Source organism: Lemur catta, chromosome 7 (assembly GCF_020740605.2).
Source record: "Lemur catta isolate mLemCat1 chromosome 7, mLemCat1.pri, whole genome shotgun sequence".
NCBI classification, from domain to species: domain Eukaryota; kingdom Metazoa; phylum Chordata; class Mammalia; order Primates; family Lemuridae; genus Lemur; species Lemur catta.
In genome coordinates, this window is record NC_059134.1 from 43,277,977 (window position 1) to 43,296,400 (window position 18,424).

Here is an 18,424-nt window from a genome sequence, read left to right on the forward strand (position 1 = left end):
GACCCTGTGAGATATATATATACACACACACATATATATACATAAGTGTTATCATTCCCATTTTATAGATTCAGAAAATGAGGTGCTTTGCAATTTCAAGCAGGTTAGCAGATCTGTTAGGATGGGCACCTTCTCTCTCCTCCTCAGATCATTCTATTTAGCCAGAAAACTTCTATTAGAATCACAGATCCATAAAATTCTAGATTCTCAGAATGAAAAGAATTTTACAGATAATTTTCTTCCAGCCCCACAGGAAAAGCTTATATATGTGTTCTGGGCCTAAATACATCAATTCTTTTAGCCATTCATTCATTTGCTCATTGAACGCATGGACTGTCTAGGTGTTCACTGTAGTTAAATATGCGCTGCCTGTACTGTTATCCTTCTAGCCTCTGTTTCAACACCTTTAGTGACAAGGAATATGCTACCTCCTGAAGCAGCCTGCTCTGTTGTGCATTTAGATTGTGAGACTTCTTGTATTGAGCCAAAATCTATTTCCCTCCAACTTCCAGTCACTGGTCGTAAGACCATCTCATGAGACCATCTAGGACAAGTTTAATCTTTCTTCCATATGACAGTTCTTTCGTTATTTGAAGAACGTTTTTTTTCTGTAAATGTCTACTCCCCTCCCCCACATCTTTTCTTTCTTGGCCATCTATCACTAGTTCTTTATGTGGTCTGGTCTCCTTAGTATCTCAATGACTATTCTCAGGTTGCTCATATTGAAACATATTCATCTTCACGAGCCTTTAAATGCAGTGCTCAACATTGTATACATGTCTCCAAGCCTGATCTGTTCTGGGAAGGGCAGAAAGGAATTATTGACTACTTTCCCCTTGCCTTTGATTAAGACTTCCAACACTTGCAATTGTGTGCTTGTATTGGTGTCTGCAGCAAGAGGGCAAAGACCCTAAGAGAGCAATGACCTTTATAAAGCAGTTTTATTTTCAGCAAGATCCCTAGCAGAGGGATCCCCAGCATGAAGCCTTGTGCAATAAATGCTTATAGAATAAATGAATGACTAACTGAATGAATGAATGCCCTGCTATTAAAATATTCAACAAGAGCATGCTGGTTTTTCTAAATAGCATGCAACTAGAAGTAACTCTGGAGACTACCTGTCCAATAAGCTCAATTTTTAGAAGAGAAAACAAAAACCAGAGAAGTCAATAATTCACTTAAGGTCACAAGCAGAGCTAAGACTAGACCTCAGGCCCACTGACACTCCCTTTAGAGCTGGTGACTGACAAGGCAACTCCAGGTCTCGGTGGGGTATGGAGATGGTGGTGGTGGATATCTGACAACCATTTCACAACCTTTGAAAGCTAGGTGTCTTGGACTCCTCTGGAGCCCTGGGCAAAACACAGGGGAGCAGCTTTTTGTAGCCGAGGCCTCACTTCTAGATCAGGAGCTAACCCAGTTGGACAGGGCTACATTCAAGGCTGCTTTGGACCCCAGCATAAGCTCACTGCTGTGTACTCGAGGCTTTTCCAGGGCCCACATAAAGCTCAAATATTGATTCAGCATCTTTCCTCTAAGATCTCCTAAGCTGCACTGAGAAAGGACTGACAAATAAGAAACAGCCAAGGATATACCCAGAGAATTATTCCAGGGAAATGAAATGAAGTGTTGGCAGTACAATGAAATAAATTCTGTTTTTGTTCTGCTCAAGCTCACTGAAAGGAAGGAAGGAAGCCGAGGCCATTACCATTCTTAGAAAACAAAGCAAAAATGGATGTCAGTCGTTGCTTTCTCCTGTACATGTTGTTCATAGATGTGTCTGGCCTGATCACAGGAGAATTATGGCTCTCGTACCGTAAACAGCACTGATCCGTATCCTCCCTCTGGGACCATGAGGGGGATTCTGCAATAATATTTTATGGCTTGAAACAATGTATAATATAAGCCCCTAATCGGATGGTAATGGACAGATCTACTCTGTCATTCTGTACTATAGTTGTGCCAATAACAACACGAATAATGCTTACCATGGTCAAACTCCATGGCCATGCACTATTTCATTCCTTCCTTACAACAGGTATTATCACTGTTTTATAGGTGAGGGAATCGAGAGTGCCAATTTTGAAATCAGATCTTCCTAATGCTAAAGCCAGTGTTCTGGTTTAGCCCTGTGCTTAGTGCTTGCATAATGAGTTAGGAAAATTAATGTTTATCTAGGTGAGGTTCTCCTTTGTTTCAGACAGAAACATTGCTGTCTTTCTACCACAAATGTTCTTACAATCCATCCATGACTTTATCCTCTGGATTCCATGCAGGTGCCCCCTCTTCCAAGAAGCCTTCTCTGACCTCTCCTACCCATCTGAGTTTGCACAGTACCTCCTTCATAGTTCTGAAGCTGTATTAGTTGTATTAATTATTATGTTTGCTTAAAATCTTTTTTTGCCTTCTACTAGACCACGAGCCCCTTGAGGTCAAAGGCCTCAGGGTCTGGCATAAGTAGGTGTTCCTTATGGATGTAATATATTAAACAGAAGACAGGCTACAGAACATGTGATAATTAATAGGATCATGTTTTCTAATCACAAGCTGTGGAAGGTGGTTTAAAAGATTAAATTCCTCTGGGGTGAAGGTTTTGTTTTCATCAATATCCCCAGCAAAGCACCTGACATCGTGACATGAGTAAGTATGCAATAGATGTGAAAAATCAGAAAAATCCTCCCCCTACCCACCCAAAAAAGAGACAAAACTCAGAGAGAATAAAGGTTATTCAGGGCCGGGCGCGGTGGCTCACGCCTGTAATCCTAGCACTCTGGGAGGCCGAGGCGGGTGGATTGCTCGAGGCCAGGAGTTCGAGACCAGCCTGAGTAAGTGCGAGACCCCGTCTCTACTAAAAAATAGAAAGAAATTATCTGGCCAACTAAAATATATATAGAAAAAATTAGCCGGGCATGGTGGCACATGCCTGTAGTCCCAGCTACTAGGGAGGCTGAGGCAGGAGGATCGCCTAAGCCCAGGAGTTTGAGGTTGCTGTGAGCTAGGCTGATGCCACGGCACTCACTCTAGCCCGGGCGACAAAGTGAGACTCTGTCTCAAAAAAATAAAAAAAAAAAAATAAAAAAAAAAAAAAATAAATAAAAAAAAAAAAAAAAGGTTATTCAGAGTGGCATAGTATAGTAGGAAAGATTTGGGGTGCTGTAATGAGAGAGACCTGGGCTCACAACACAGTTTTGTCACTCCCTGGCACTTGACCTAGCAAGTTAAGTATTGCCTCTGAATGTCAGTTTCTTTATCTGAAAACTGGGGATAATAATGCCAATTTTATACTGAAGTTGTAAGAATTATCTACTGTGTGTAAGGTTCTTAGCATGATGCTCAACATAAGGTTAGGACCAGTAAATGGAAGCTTTTATTAATGTTATATAGCTGTATAGTACTCTCTTTTCCAACAGGTGTGTGAAGGCCTTGCAAGATATCTTTCTTGAAAAATCTTTTGCTATTGAAATATGTACAGAATGTTGTCAATCTGAGAGTTAGGTGACTGCATGTCTACAATTCCAAATCAATAAAATAAAATGTGGAATTCATTTTTTTATGTTAAATTCTAGGCATATATAAGGTCTCCTTCAACATATAGAATCAATGAATAATTTGAACATAGTGCATGTTATAATTTATATTTTATGACAATTTTATGCTATGTTTCTTTTTCATACTGTGAGCCTCTTGGGGCAGAAATTGTCTCTAATTCTCCTTTTCTTGGGATTTTTATGTAGCACAATGCCTGGCATATAGTAGATACTTTTTATTTTTAGCCTGTATCACAATTGTTCTTAGAAGTTTTATTTTAAATGTAATTATGTTTAATGTATGTCACTCCTAAGAGACTTTGAGAATCAGAGAGAATTAAGATGGGAAAGGAACCTACCCGACTACTGGCATTTGTTTAATGTTATTACCTTCAGATATTAGAACCTCTACAAACATAGCATTGTTTTGAACCATGGCACATTGGGGACAAGTATTCCTTCCATATCTATCACTACTCACACTGTGGCAAGAGCTGTTCTAGGGTATGGGTCATGGAGGTGATTACAGGGAGCTCCATGGCCATCATTTGTGCCCATGTCCCCAATGTCAACCAGTGTCTGGTGCAAATGCTTGGTAATTATTTGTCCTGAATGCCTTCTGTCACCAGTATGATGAAAGTAGAGTCATGGGAAAGCATCTCAAAGGGCCTTTGTTTCTGAGCTACAGGTGGATGTGCAATTTGCCTTCTTCACTGGTAGTTCTCAGACTTCAGAGTGCATGGGGCTCACTGGAAAAGTTTTTAAGAGTGGTGGTGAGGTTGGAGGAGACTGGTCTCTTCATGCTGAGAGAAATTCTGGTCTGGCAGGACAGGAGGCATGGTATTTCATGGTAATTCAAATGATGCGGCAGAGCCCAAACATGAGTCCAGCAGGCTCATGGATCACTTGGAGAGGCAGTCTTGGAAATCCAAGCAGGAGTAAACACAAGGTGGCCTATTAAGTGGTGTGGGCCCTAATCATGGGCTTGCATGCAAAGAAAGGACTTGGGTCTCCGTGAGACTGATTGACTAGAGCAAAGTAGGACTCCTGTCCTCAGAGTGCCAAGAGAGTTAATATGACAGAGTTCAGAAACCAGAACTAGCACTTGAGCTAGAGACTGATGAGCTGCTTCTTTTACTTTGTGACACAGACACAGCTCAAGCATCTCCCCACTGTAGCTTTTTCCTGCCTCTTGCATTGCATCCATCCTACTGCATTGCAGAGATCTGTTTACATTTCTGTCTCCCCCACTAAATTGTGAGCAACAGGAGGGTGTGAGCCCTGTATTGTTATTCTTATTATTTGTTGTCTTCATGTCTCCAGTACTTAGCTCAGACCCTGGCACATGATATCTGTTCATTAAGTGTTTACTAAACAATGGCATGAGTGGATGGATGAGTGGATTTGTGAATGATTTCTTTTCTTCCTCCCTCCCCCATGTTGGGAGAGAGGTGTTTAAATGCCTGTGGCATGAAAGCAGGGGCTGGAGCAGGTCTGAACCTGCATGTGGGAATTAAGTGGTCCCAGCTGTGGGGAAAGGTGAACCAAAGAGGCTGGGAGCAAAAAAGGACAACTTTGACTTTAGTCACTGACACCTTGATGTGGCTGACTCTATCATTCTTCTCTTTTTCATTATCAGAAGGGTAAGCAAAGTAGGAAGGAAGGAGAAAAAATTTATATTTACAGTATATTTTATGGAATTACTTTATTCATATTTTTGAATGTAATCCTTATGAGATTCTCATAAAGTAGGTTTATTAGTACTCCTTTAGAGATGTGGAAATGGAATAATTTGCTTAAAGTCACAGGGACACACCAGAGCAGTCTAGGGGTAAGGCACTTGCTAGTGAGTGCCTACCTTAATTTGGGACCCTGGGGACGGGAATATTATGAATGCATTGGATGCCTGGAAAGAGGGGTCTGGGCTCATATTTTCCTTCGGTGCCCTTGACACACACAAGGGGACCACTACTAAGACAGGGAAAACCTTTTAGGATGGCTTTCATCAACCTTCAGATTATTTCTCAAAGGTAATTCTAGTTACTTTCAATGGTTTCTGTATAGTTTTATTATATTGATTCATCTAATTATCAGCCATAGGCAAAACAGCATCCATCCAGCATTTTGATCTGGCATTAGGGACATGAGAATAATAAAAAAATAATTTCACATCTCAACTTTGTTCAGTGACCAGAACTGTTTTAATGTTTCCGATGTATTTCCTAAATTTCTCCTCACATAAACTCTAATAAGCAGATATTATCATCATCTTCAATTGGCGGATGAAGAAAAGAAGGCTGAAAAGGTTAATTAGCTTCACTCTACCACTTTCAAGTACTGACCTTAGATGATCCTTTCTGATTTTAACACCCATCTTCTTTTTTATTATAGCATCCATATATGAGAGGTTCATCATCCACCTGGGGAGGTAAATTGTAAATATAGAATTAAATATAAGGACTGACATAAGTGCTTTAATAAAATGTACAAAGCTCTGTGGAGCTAATCAATATTTTAGCCAGAGAAGACAGCAGTGTGGAGGTGATCTTCAAATTGGCCCTTAAAGGAGGAGTCATTTTTAAAGAAAGTTCTCTTTTGCCTTGCATATTAAACCAACTTTAAATTCTCAGCAAAAAACCAGACAGGTGGAATGAGCAAATGTACTCAGTGAATGCACCTTGCCTCAGCTCCAGTGTCTGTCACCTCCCATCTTCTTTGGGACTTGCCTTCTTTTCTTTTTTTTCCTACTCTATACTGTTGGCTGCTACGCCTGGGTTCATTTTCATGTTAAACTGATGGTCCATCTGTTCTCAATAAAAAGTACAAATGTTCTGATGCAAACCTTGAATATAGAGCTGTCACATAGTTAAGGCAAAGCTGTCAAATATCTCCTCTTTTGAAGGCCAGGGTACATTTTTAACAACGTGTTCATGTGCCTATGGTATTCATTCAGGGCCATGGTATAAGCAAGAATATTTTAGGTGATTTCCTGCTGATACTGGAAAAGTTTGTGCATAGACCTAAGTAATAAATGGGCACTCATTACACATATAGAAGAAACATTCAGCATCCAATAGTGGAATTTATAAAAGTTGACTCTTCAGACAGCATTATCTTCACAAGTTTTATTTCCCCCTCCTTTTCGTTATATATTTTTACTAGTCTCTCTTATTCCAAGTTACCAAAATCAGCTTTCAAAATCCTGTCCTTTTGGGTTTCTTTTCTAGATTTTTTTCTAATTGTTTTCCCAAGTAGGATTGCAATTGTCTATATCCTGGGCTCCTTGAAAGTAGTCCGTTGAGTTAGTGTCAGGGTTTTGGAGCCCTAAAGTCTGGTTTGAATTATGGTTCCAGAGCTTACCACTGGGCAAATACTAGTTTAATACTAGTTCTCCTATCTGTGAAATGCAGTGATTATGGCACTGATTGAATTAAGCTGGTGTGAAGTCAAGTAAGATGATGCTTGCAGAAGACTTGCTATCGTTCCTAGTACACAGGGAGATCTCCAGAAAATGTTAGCTGTTATGATGTTTTCTGGCAAAGTTCTTTGCACATAGTAGATGCTTGAGTATGTTTGTTTAATGGTGGAAGAAGACACACAAATCATGGAGAAAAAGGGTGATTTATTTTAGCACCTACAGTTGGTGGTAGCGTTGAACCACTAGCGTTGCCTGTCCACTTAGGCAAACCAAGGGCATTTCTTTTTCTAGGAGGCTAATCTATCTTTTTTCTTTTATTAAATGCCATTTTTCCACATTTTAACATTTGATAGGAGATTTATATTCTTTCCATTTGATTCTATTTTTATTTACATATGTTCCTAAATACTTCTTATTTCCAAAAAATATTTCACAAAAGTCCATAAAATATAATATTGACTACCACTTAACACATATTGAAAAGCAACAATCAAAAAACCAAAGTGAGAGGGGATGGGGAATTGTATCTAAAGTTATGAGCTGAGGCTGGAGACAGTGCTGGAGCTCTGGCCTTGGCTCTGGGCATCCTAGCAGACAGACACATCCACAAGCCAAGCTATTTCTGTGTTTTGGCTTTTACTGCTCTCTTACTATGAATACTATGTATTCATAGCAAGATCCTCTAGCTTTAAGCTTCTAGGGCTCTGTATGGAGCTCCATTTAGAATTCTAGTGAGGTTTACCACCCTGGTATTTCCCTATTCCCTCCTGAAGTTTACCACTCCTGGAAGATTAAGACTGGACAGTTTTCAGACAGTCCCTCAGCTGTGAGGATTTTTTGGTTAGCAGATGGATGTAGATCAGCATACTTAGTTTTAACCAGAGGGGCTTATGGAGTGAAAATGAAGCTGGACCACAGCACCATAAACCCATGTCCCTTCCAGCTGTTCCGGTCAAAGGTCAAGTTGGAGAGTAGCCTGAGTCTGATGTTAGAATCCGATGTGTCCTTTCAGCAGGCTGTAGATGGCCTATAGCTTAGCCTGTCAAATCAATCACTGCTTGCCTTTGCAAAATGATGATCCAACAAAGAACACCTTTATTACCATACTTTATAACTGCACTTTACCCTCCAGACTTCAACACCATCATAGATGATTAGAAGCTTGCAGGGCAGCACGATGGAGTCTGTAATTTAGTTATGTGTCCTGCCAACTGGCAAGTGGATTTCCCGAATTCTAAGCCAATGACTGGAGTGTTCATTGGCATTGCCCAGGAAGGAAAGTAGTCTCCAGCCACCGTGAGAAAGAACAAGCGTTTTCCACTGTACATGACGTGGTGAGAAAATGCTACACCCGTGAATTATGCTCTGCTCTGGACGATATGTGAAGAAATGATTAGGAATCCAAAGATTGCAGCCTAATGTCAGAAAGCTGTTCCATTTGACTGAATCTTCACAGGACCACTCTGTCAAATATTTGGTCAAATATTTGCTACTAAATGCTTCTGAAACAAAACTACTTTCAAAATCTCAAAAACATCAATCATTTCTACATCTTTCTATCCTGTGATCCATACATGCAAGAAAGACTTACTTCAGTCTTTTATATACTGAAGTTTGGTAGTCATCAATAGGCATACAAAGTTAAAATGTCATGGAACCTAATGTCAACTTAAAATAAAAAAAATGCAATCTTTAGTTTGGGAGGAAATTTAGAAGTTCTCTTTTTTTATACTTTGAATATATTCAATCTTTATTTTATAATTAATATTTTTTTCAGCGTATTATGGGGGTACAAATGCTTTGGTTACATACATTGGCTTTGCACCCTGAGTCAGAGCTACAAGCATGCCCATCCCCCAGACAGTGTGCACTGCACCCATTACGTGTGAATATACCCATCCCCTTCTCCCCCCTCCCACCTGCCTAATACCCGATGAACGTTACTTCCATATGTGCACATAAGTATTAACCAATTAGTACCAATGTAATGGTGAGTACATGTGGTGCTTGTTTTTCCATTCTTGTGATACTTCACTTGGAAGAATAGGCTCCGGCTTTAGTCTAGCAGTCTATTAGGAAAGATTTTATTTTCAGAAAAATATCTTAAAAGGCTAAGGAATCATAAGTTGTTAAGAGAAGTAAAAATAAAGTCCCATGGGGTCTCAGGTTGTTGGAAGGTCACTTTGACACTATCAGTGAAGGCTTCATGCTGGAAGTGGCATTTATTTGGTTCTTAGGAGATGGTCTAGCGGGCAGAATGGCAGTCCCTAAAAATATGTCCATGTGCTAGTCCTAGGAACCTATAGCTATTACCTCATATGTTTAAAGAGTAAATATTACCTTACACGGCAAAGGTGAAAGGTGAAAGATTTTAAGAGGAGCTTATCCTGAATTATCAGGGAGGGCCCTACTGACAAGTGTCCTTATAAGAATGAGGCAATGAGAGATTGAACAGAGAGGAGGAGGCAATGTGAACACAGAGGCAGAGATCAGAGTGATGAAGACATGAGCCAATGAATGTGGACACTCCCAGAAATTGGAAGAGGCAAAAACAGATTCTACCCAGGAGCCCTGGGAGGGAATGTAGCCTTGCCAACACCTGAATCTCACACTCTGGCCTCCAGAATTATGACAGAATAAATTTCTATTGCTTTAAGCCACCTAATTTGTAGTAATTTGCTACAGTAGCCACAGGAAACTAGTAGAGATGGGTAGGATTTTAACATATGCAGTTAGAGAGAAAGGACAACAAGGTAGAGAAAACAGTGTGAACAAATGCATGGAGACGGAGCATGTTTAGGATCCAAGAAGCAGTTTGGGGTGATTGGACAAATAATAAATGTGTTTATAGTGCAAATAATAAAATAATAGATTAGTCAACATTTATTGAGCACTGGCTATATGCCATGCCTTGTGCTAAGTCATCTCGACGTAGTTTCTCATTTGATCCTCACAACTGCTCCATGAGGTAGGCATTTCCTCATCTCCATTTTACAGACAAAGAAACTGAGGCAGAGAGAGGTTAAGTAATATGTTCAAGGTTGCAAAGCTAGGAGGTGTTCAAGCTGGATTCTGACTCCATCTGTCTGCCTTTGCTCTGAGCCTCTTTGACATCTGTACCACTTATTAATGAAAGGATTTTCTTTCCCTGCTCCCACTGTACCTTACACTCAACTATTAATATCAGAGCACTTACCACAATACATTATAATTTTGTTCCATGTATCTGTTTCCTCCGCTTGATTATAAGGTCTACAAGAGAAGACAGCAGATCTTTCCAGATTGTCAGTGATTTTTCCAGGCCTGGCACATACTGAATTATTAAAAAATTATTAAGGCCCTCTTCTACCACATCTCCATATTACAAGAGGATTTTCTCATTTTCAAATGAAATTATTGCATATGGGTCGGTGGGGGGGGGGGACATTAGGTGCAATCCCGTAGTCTTCATATGAAAGAATTGCCCCAGATCAGGTCCTGTGCATCCAATGAGCATGTCTGGCACAGTTAAAATTTCTTCTCTTGCTGTGTAGATCCCCATAAAAGAAGAACTTACTGCAATTATGCTCAAAGATGCTTCTGAGACATTTGGAGGAAACCAAAAACGCCATGGATGGCATACTTGTTTTGCCTCCTTTAAGGATGATTTTCTAATAGATTTTTTTGAAAAAATAAATAAGTGTCTTTTTGCTTCAAAGACAGAATTTCCCAAGGAGGAGAGTTCTATTTCTTACCACCCCTAGTTAGAACAGAATTACAACGGTCACCTCCACTGTGGAATGTGTAATAGCCTTTGCTCTAGATGTTAGAGGGTGAGCCTGTACTGGGAAATGCTGACCTGTGAGGGTCTAGGGTCAAAAGCAGCAGCAGCAGAGAGCATGCTCTGCAGAGCACTCCAGCCTTTACCCAGCAGCGGAGAGCTGTGTTTGACCACAAAGACAGACAGAGCAGTAAGAGAGATGCAAACCACACAACATGAGAGAAAGTATGGAAGACTTTGAAGTGAAGCATTTGTGAGAAAAGGCACAAACAAGGGAGAGTGCAAGGCAGAAAGAAACTTATCATAAGGATTTCCAGGGAGGGCACCAAATCTCTAAAAGAAATGTTTACATTATAGACAGGACAACTTTTACATTGTAGAGCCTACAAGCCGCATGCATGCATGTGCACACACACACACGTGCACGCTAGCATGGTAGAACAGAAGAGAACAAAAGAGAGAGAGCACAAAAGAGAGAAAGAAGAAGAAATTAACCAATTAGGACAATGGGTCTGACTCTCACTTGCCTACATTCATACCCAGAAAATGTCCATGTTTTTCCCTTTTTGGAAGAATTTCAAAATACCTATCTTCTGAAATTTCTGTAGTCTAACTCATCTACATTTTGTGTGTTATTATTCACTACTATCCTTCACATATTTTGTGTGTTGTTCTTTACTACTATCTTTCACGATAGCCCTGCCCATGTCTGTGCAGAAAGCACGTATGTCACTGAGCTGGACTCTTGCATTTCTAGAACACAATCCCCATCTTCCCACATCAGCATCTTCACTCCCAGAGTCTCCTAAATATGGATATTCGATCTACTTCTCAGCCATTCCCTCCCATCTCCATTCTTTAAGGAGCTAACATCATTGACTTGATTATTCATTCATTTATTTGACCAACATTTGTTGAAAACGTGTTCTTATGGTACAGAAGGCATATGCCTTTGATTACTGTTATTTTTCTACTTGTCATAGTTGCCCTACCTGTTAACAGTGGCAGGTTTAGCTTTGTAAGTCCAGAGTGCTTTGAGTATGCCAGATCTTGCAGATTTTACAAGTAAACGATTCCATGGCTAGAGCCTATTTGTGTAAGAATGCTTTGCTAGTTAAAAGTAAACTCACAAAGTATGTTTGCAATTAGTTGAAATGTTTACTTCAACTGTTTGGTAAAATTTGCTAAGATTTATGCACATACGGGGTTATTACCCAGAGATCCTTTCTATTCCAAGATCTTATTGCCACTTCTCTAGTAAAATGTCATTTCTCACCTGGGTTACTGCAGTAGCTTCCTAGTGATCTTGCTGCTGTCAGTCTTGCTGCATTGAATCCATTCTTCATCCTACAGTTACCCTGATCCCTCTAAGACACAGATCTGATTGTGCCCGCCCCTGCTTAAAGCACACTGATGGCTTCCCTTTGCTCTTAGGATAATGTCCAAAAACCCCATTCAGTAGACCCTGCAGGGCCTGCTCATAGCTCAGCTCTTCATCTCCTTCATTTTCTTGCCAGTCAGTTCACCCTTGCTGTTGCTTCTGTCTGCTTCCCCACCCCAACACCATGCCCTGCATTCCCTGGTTAGCTGTTCATTATCCTTTAGGTCTCCGGACCTAGCCTTGTATGACTACCCCCTACCCCCTGACTAGGTCTGAGTTTTTGTTTATATAACATTCTATGTATTCTCTGTTGTAGCATGTATCACATCATTTTAAGTGCCTGTTTTTTTTCTATCTAAACCCCTCTAAATTGTAGGATTCCCACGAACAAGGATCATATCTGTCTTGTTCACCATGAACACAAGTTTAGGTAAGATAATACTTAATGTAGAGGTGTTGAATTGAGTAGAGTCTGTTTAAAGAAATTAACAGGACATTTATTTTATTAAAAAAAAAGTCTTAAATAAGAATGGCGCTTTCTCATTGAATATCACTGCACTGGCCACCTAAAGTGAAGTGGCCCTTCTGGAATCTGTTGTATCTTCATCTAATTAACTAAGAAAGAGGGTATGTCCTGCAAAAAGGAATAGTTTACATATTTCGTAGGGCTACTCCTAGAACTGAACTGCCTTGCAAAGTTGGGATCTTTAAGTTATGATCCTTAATAACATAATAATAACCTATATTTTTGAGAGTCTTAGATGTAATAGCCACTTTTAATGCGCATTTTTCTTATCCTCAGAACTACTCTATGAGGCAATATTATTCTTTTACCTTTATATAAGCTCAGAAGTAAGTACATTGCCCAAGGATTCCGGTATTAACAAGCATGGAGCCAGATTTCAAACAGAGCAGTTTCTCATTCCAGAGCTCCTGCTCTTTTGATTTCACCACACTGTCTCTCTAAGGGCTTTCCCCATGCACACAAACTGGGAAGGGAGGCAAGACTGGGAAAATCTGGCTAAGCAGACTCAGAAGTCTCTCCTAGTAACAGAATGTGGGAAACATAAGTCCATCCATTTCTATTGTATTTGTTCAAAAATAAATTAGTACTTTTCATTGGAGAGCTCACTGTTTTGGCAAAGGTAGGGAATAAACAATTTTTTGAAAAGTTTTAAAGGTGGATGAAAGTCCTCTACTTTAAAACCTGGATTCACCCACACCCACTTACCAACCAGCTCTGAAACTGGAAGAGGGCTCCGTTAGGACTGCAGGCAGAGCTGCTGCAAACAGCTGCTCATTGGGAGCCACAGAGCAGAAGTGTCATCAAGTGTCTGTGATGTATTAAAATAAATCCTGTCTCTCTGTCCAATGGCATATTTGGTTGTCCAAGAAGACAGCTCCTGAGATAGATCTCAACAAGGTACATGAAAAGCCAGAGTTTCAAAATTGTGCTGTTAGCAAATGGGAAACTTCCTATTATTCCGGGGTATATTATGCTAAATGACCAATCATTTTTTACTGATTCTAGGTGCTTTTAGCAGGAAGTCCTGAGTACATAATCCTCACTGATCTTGTAGACCTTGGAAATGACAGCTAAAGCCAGCAGCTGGCTTAGTGGAAGAGTGAGATGAAGACAGCAATGCCTATTCTGTTGCATTATTCATATAAGTGAGCTCATTCACTAATGGCCATGCAGGAACTCCTATGAACTCTTGGCACTTAGGAACAAGAGTTGAGGATCAAAGTCTTAGCAAAAGTACAAGTATGAGGTTGTGTGAAAATGTCAATAATTTTTAGATATTTTATTCCCATAGCTTCAGGCTTTAAATTCCGAGTTTGAGAAAGATAGTCTGATGTCCATGACAATTTCATTTCTCTTAAGTCTATAAGAATACACTTCACCTTAAAAATATCTCTGGTTTGGGTGAGTGAGTGACTAAACCACTCAGCTCATTTAAGGACACTTCCAAAAACTTATCACTCATTTTTTTTTTCATTTAACTTTCAATAAATGATTCATTCATATGGTTCATATATTTTTAAAATGTGAAAAATATAATAAAAGTCTCTCTCCCATTCTGTCACTAACCTTCCAAGTTCCCATCCACTGCCACTGAAAACCATTGATTTTAGTTACTTATGTATCCTTGAATTCCTTTCTGCATATACAAGCGTGTGAAAGATCTTTCCCTACTTGCACTCTTAAAAAGTAGCATGCTATACATACTGTTCTGCACCTAGCTCTTTGCTTTTTTTAACTTAATGTCTTGGAAATCATTTTATACAAGTGTATAAAGAGTGTCCTCATTCTATATCATAGCTGCAGAGTGTCCCATTATAGAAATGTACCATAGTTAATTGAACCAGCCCCAACTGTTGGATAATGTGACTCATTCCAATTTTTTAATATTGTAAATTGCACTGCAAACTGCAGGAATATCTGTAGAAAATATTTGCAAAAGTGATATTGCTAGGTCAAAAGGCATATGCATGTGTAGTTTGGGTGCATACTGCCAAATGGCCCTTCACAGGCATTTTACCAATACATGTTTCCACGAGAAATGTGTGAGGGTTCTTGTTTCCCCCAGCATCTTCCAGAGTATGTCATCTACACTCTTCCATATCCTCGACATTTTGATAGATGAAAATTAGATTTCAATATAACTTTCTTCATTTGTATCATTTTTATTATGAATGAGGAGCAGAATTTTATTACAGAAAGGCCATTTGTATTTCCTTTTCTGTAAACTGAGTGTTCATATCATTTGCTATTTTTTATAAATGGTCGGTCTTTTTTCTGGTAAGTTTTTAAGAGCTCCTCATAAACCAGCAATATTACTGAATAAATAAATGTTTATATCATGTGAATTGTATCCAACTATTATTTGCAAGAGATAATAAACAGAGACTATATGCTGCTAATTAACAGTTGTGTAATAAGAACATTGCAAAATTTTCTTTTAATGGGACTTCTAGGTCCAATTTGACACTTCTTCATCATGGAGCAGTCTCCCAGAGGTCTTTGGCTGATTCTTATTCTCTGTACCTCTCAACCTCATCTCCAATTTTGAAATTTTATTTTGCTTACATTTTCTTAAAAGAAAGAAAGAAATAAAGAAAATCACAACATGCCTTGGCTTGCATCTTTGATACCAGAAAGAAAACAACCAGTTAAAGTTGGTACTAAGTTTATATGCCATATTTCTTCTATATTTCAATAACATCCTTATCATCCTTACTGTTTCATATATTTATACATTTTGTATTTTACTTAGGTATGCTGATATAAAGAATATAATATCCTTAAGTTATTTAATGACTAAACTTATATTTGAATTAATTTTGCTCAAATTGTTTGTAATACACTTTTGCTTCCTTTGTCAATTGCCATGACATTTCACTGAAGGCCATTCGGAACAGATATAGAAAGCAGAGTTCCCTCCAGTCAAGAAGATGATGTAGAAGGAGTATGGCTGAGAAGAATGTGAGCAGCACAGAGCTTCTTTCTTTCACATTTAGATGCGTTTTTTTTCTTGCCTAATTGCTCTAGATAGAATCTCCAGGACTATGTTTCACAAAAGTGGTGAAAGTGGGCATCCTTGTCTTGTTTCTGATCTTAGAGCAAACGCTCTCAACTTTTACCATTGCCTATGTTAGATGTGAGCTTTAAAATTTTTTATTTAATTTTTTAATACTTGGATTGAAAAATTTTCACAGATGAGATTAGAAGGTAAAGGACAAAATCCATTAAGAAGGTTTATGGCTGTAAATTGAGAGTAGTGGAATAATCCTAATCCTCTCCATTGGTGTTCACTGGTTAAAGTACAAAGTCTTTAGCACAGTTCACAGGATCTACATGATAAAGACCCTGTTTGTGTCTTTCTTCTCTTGTCCCTCTCACTGTATTCACTCTGCTCTCATAGTATTGAATTCCTATACACACCCCAAAGTGATCCCTCTGCCTGGATTAGCTGTCCAATATCCACCACCTTTCACTTGAAAAGCTAATGCCTATAATGGTGGGAAGATTATGAACTCAAAATGTTCTTTTAGCAAGAGAGGAATTACACTTAGAGTCTAGCACAAACTTTTTTCAAGGCTATACCAAGGTCATGAATGTACTGAAATAACCCAGCATGGCTGGTGGTAGAAGTAGAAGTTGCTGTGGAATTTCTACAGTTTAAGACACATACAAATAGAAGCAGCAAGAGCTTGATTTTTTTAGAAGTTTATATATCTCTGTTGTTACTGTGGGTGGCAGAACTGGGAAGGAGAGCTTTTGTACTCAATGTACTTTCACAACTGTGCTGTCCATAATGAATTAGACCATCTTATTGTTCTTTGAGAAATGTAAATTATGATAGGATCTCCTTTTTAATTTCTTTTGGTCCATGTACTATGTCTGATTATGACTTCATGAAGAAACTGGATCATGTCAGTTCCAACTCATATTCAGACTACACTGTTATTCATTCTCCCTATCTCAGCAAAGTCTCATTCTCTGGGAAGCCTTTTTCTGACTTCTGAGTCTGCATTAAATGGATTTCCTCTAGTAACCTACACTTCCTATTGTAGTATTTACCAAATTATATTGTAAATGCTCTTATAATTATGTGTTTCCTCCAATGTGCTACACTATCTATAGAGGCTAGGCCTGTATCTACTGCTAATCTTTGAATTTCAGAACTTAGCATCTGACATAGAACATAATAGGGACTCTAAATATTCAGAGAAGGAAAAAAGAATGGGACAAAAATGAATATATTATGATTAAGTCATATAGTAATTACTTGGTACAGAAAATCTATTTTTCTGGCTGCTGTGTAGGTGATCATTTGGTAAATATTTATTAAGTTATTACTCTATGCAAGAGCTGTTCTGGGCAATGGGATACAGCAGAGATGAAAACTGATCATGTCCTTGCCCTAAAGAAGCATACACTCTAAATATTGTATGACATAGAATTAAAAATTAATTGAATTCCAATTTTGTTGTTCAAAGAATGTAGTTTTATGCATTACTGATTATATTGTATAATCTTGCATTTTTCAAATTATTTTAATCTTTGATGTGCCTGTGCCATCCAAGAGAAGCTCCAGAGATGTCTTGATGGCAACATTCAAGGCCAAGGGGTGATCCTGAAAAGAAATAAAGAGCATCTCTAGGACATACTCTAATAGCTAACTGCTTAACCATGATGGAGCTTTCTCCCAAGCATTTGTGGAATTAAGGAAGGATAGTCAGCAAGAGAGTGGGGAGGTGTGAATTATGCCAAGCCATGTGAATAGTTTGGAGGGGGCTTGGAAGAGGTGAGAGCTATAGGAATTGTGAAGCACCTTAAAGAAACCAAGAGCTTCACATGAAGGAATTCATTCATTATGGTATCTTACTTGTGTCTTTCTTAGTTCATAGAAAGTATTAATTCTTAGTCTTATACTGCAATCCACTGAGTTTATAACTCCTGCAGTATTGGGGGCTGCATCCCATTCATTCCTTTGTCTTCTATGTTTCATACCTGATAGTCGACCTAGTGTCTGGGCTTGTAGAAGAAAGTGCAAAGCAGATAATTCAAAATAAGAGATAATCAGAGGATTATTGATTTTTTTTGGCTTTAGTGTTTTTGCCTTTCTTTTAATATTTTTCTTAAAGTACTAGTTGAATAGGCTTTTATTCCCATAAATGCAGCTTGATGTAGTGAATATTTGAACTCATCTTGACTCCGTCCATTGTGACAATGACTTTATATAACTTTGCTCACTTAATCTTCACACCAGTCTTCTCTAGTAAATATTACATATGAGTTCCATTTTGTACATAAAGAAACTCGGCCTCAGGGAGGAAGAGTGACTTGCCCAAGGATTCACAGTTAGCAAGACCCAGAGCCTAGTCTCAATGAGGTGTCTGGTTTCAAAGTTTGTGGAGTGTCCCCTGCTACAGCACTTATAAATGCACACTGGAGCTGCAATTTGCCATTTACCAGAAGGTATGCAAATTGCTTTATCTCTCTGCATCTGTTTTCTCTGTTTAATGAGGATAATTTGATCTAATCCCTTAGTAATTGATATTAATTATTGACAGGTTTATAAACATTATCTATAATCCTCATTAAGACCTTGAAGCAGACATTAACAATCTCATTTTACAGATGAGGAAACCATGTTTCAGAGATGTTAGGCAGCTGGTCACAAGTCACATAGATGCTAATGCCAGAGCTGATATATCTGATTCAAACCCATTCTTATTACACCAGGGGATCAGATTGTAAATAGTTTTGGTTTTGTGGGCCATAGGTCTGTTTTGCAACTATTCAACTCTGCCATTGTAGTGATAAAGCA